This window comes from Propithecus coquereli, unplaced genomic scaffold (assembly GCF_000956105.1).
Source record: "Propithecus coquereli isolate 6110/MARCELLA unplaced genomic scaffold, Pcoq_1.0 Scaffold196, whole genome shotgun sequence".
Taxonomy (NCBI): Eukaryota; Metazoa; Chordata; class Mammalia; order Primates; family Indriidae; genus Propithecus; species Propithecus coquereli.
The window spans coordinates 652,631-654,862 of record NW_012144522.1 but is presented as its reverse complement, the minus strand read 5'-3'; positions in this window follow the sequence as shown (position 1 = coordinate 654,862).

Genomic DNA, 2,232 nt, shown 5'->3' with positions numbered 1-2,232 from the left:
CCGTCATTCATTTGGAAGAAGAGCAAAATGCCCCCAAGGCTTTTTTTGTCCTGATAGAGCTCACTCGTCTTACTATTTTAGGAACACAGAAAAATCAACTAGGCAACAAGTTACCAAGGAGTAAAAACAATTATAATTATAGATGTTTCTTTGAAAGTTATTTTCGCAAGATGTGGCAATGATTTTTAAAGGCCTGAGACTCTTACAAGACCCTTTTGTTCAAATAACAGTTCTGTTATAGATTTACTTCAACAGAGGGGAGAACAATTTAGGAGCAGTCATGAATATTCATGCAATTCTCCATATCGTACCAGAAAACAAGATTGATATTCTTGGGAATCTTCTCAAGTCAACACTTTATCAAATCAGGTTCCTTAATTTAGTTGTGTGACTCAGAAAAAACCTTTCTCCTTATGTACTATCAGGAAAAGGAGGACGTCTTGTATATTTCTCCTCGACATCTCTTTTGCTAACGACGAAGATGTGCTTTTTAAAACTAGGCTCTGGAATTTCATTAGTCAAACAGTAAAGGCCTGTTAAAGTTCCATTTCGCTGGTAGAAATGGAGGAACGACTACTAAACTGGATTTGGTTTAGTAACAATGAAATGAGGAACGAGGAGCAGTAATCTTCCAACGATACTCCAAGTCCTCATTCTACGCAATGACATTAACTCACATTGTCATGAGAACCAGAGGTGGTTGCCACTAAGCTCACCCATTGTATGGATGAGGAGACTGAGATCTACTGTATAATTATGCTTTATAATTACATATTGTACTTCTTTCTTTTTCTTTTTTTTATTTCAGCATATTAAGGGGGTACAAATGTTTAGGTTACATATATTGCCTTTGCCCCGCCGGAGTCAGTACGAATTGTATTTGACAAAAGATGAGACACCTCTGGCTCAGATGCACTGACCACTGGCACAGCTGGCCAGCCTATGCATACAAACGCTCCAAGCTTATGTATGGGAGAATGGATCTGAAGACAGGATCCGTTTTGCTTCCAGAATACCTGATGGAAGCCCATTTCCTCAGACACGGTCCCCATAACTGCGCGTCGCCAGTGAGATGTTGCGGCCAGAAGGCACGTGCCTCAGTCCTGGGCACCACCAGGGTTCCTGCCGTGTCCTCACCTTTTGTCCATCACGTGTGTGTCTCTGCTCTTTCCTTTAGATGGCCCCAACCACCCACATGTGTTAATTGGGTCTTTGTGCAGGGGTCATAGGAGATGATAATAAAGCAAATGAGCACTTGGTTGCGATTCAGATTTAGGAACACCCTCAAAATCACTTCTATTGCTACGGCAGTAAAAAGAGGCGTCTCAAATCATCTTAACATCAAGGTACACTGCAGTTTTGCTTAAATAGCTTTTGTCTGAGGCTAGCTCAGTAACATGTTTTTAGATCATTGGGGACTGGGTTTTGGATGACTTTGATAAATGACTGCTCCTTTTGTTAGGTGTTTATCACACCTAACCTCATGGCTATGTTACCAAAATACAAAGTCCTTATAGATGAAATAATATTATGTCTGGGATTTACTTTAAAATATTCCAGCAAAAAAAATTAAAAATAGACAGGAGGTGCAGGAGTTGTCTGTAGATAATCTACATGATTATCTCAAAACTGTCCTTTTGCTGTTGAGAATCCTGATTTTTAGCTGGGCCCATTGCCACCAAGCAAAATACTACATTCCCCACCCTCACTTGCAGGTAGATGTAGCCATAGTCTTTACCTAGGACAATAAGATACAAGTGTACATACTGTGGACAGCTTCCAAAAGTACCGCCCTATTTTTTTAATGAGACAGAGTCTTGCTCTGTGGCCCTGACTAGAGTGCAGTGGCATCATCATAGCTCACAGCAACCTCAAACTCCTGGCTCAAGTGATCCACCCACCTCAGCCTCCCAGGATGCTAGGAGTACAGGCGTGAGCCACCATGCCCGACCCTCATCCTGTATTTTAAGCACTTCTAGGAGATGCCCATGTGCAGCAAAGTTTGCGAGCCACTGGGTTGGAACATACAACTTCCTTCCCATCTCGGGCCCCACAACATGTCATTTCCTATATCTGCCGTTTTTCTCCCATTTTTGCCTGGCTAACTTTCACTGTTCCCTCGGAAACCAGCTTAAGAATCCTTTCTTCAGCAAAGACTTCCCTGAATGTTTCCCAGCACTTTAACAGCACTTACCGCAGCTGCAATGAGTTAATCGATGGTGTAATTGTGGG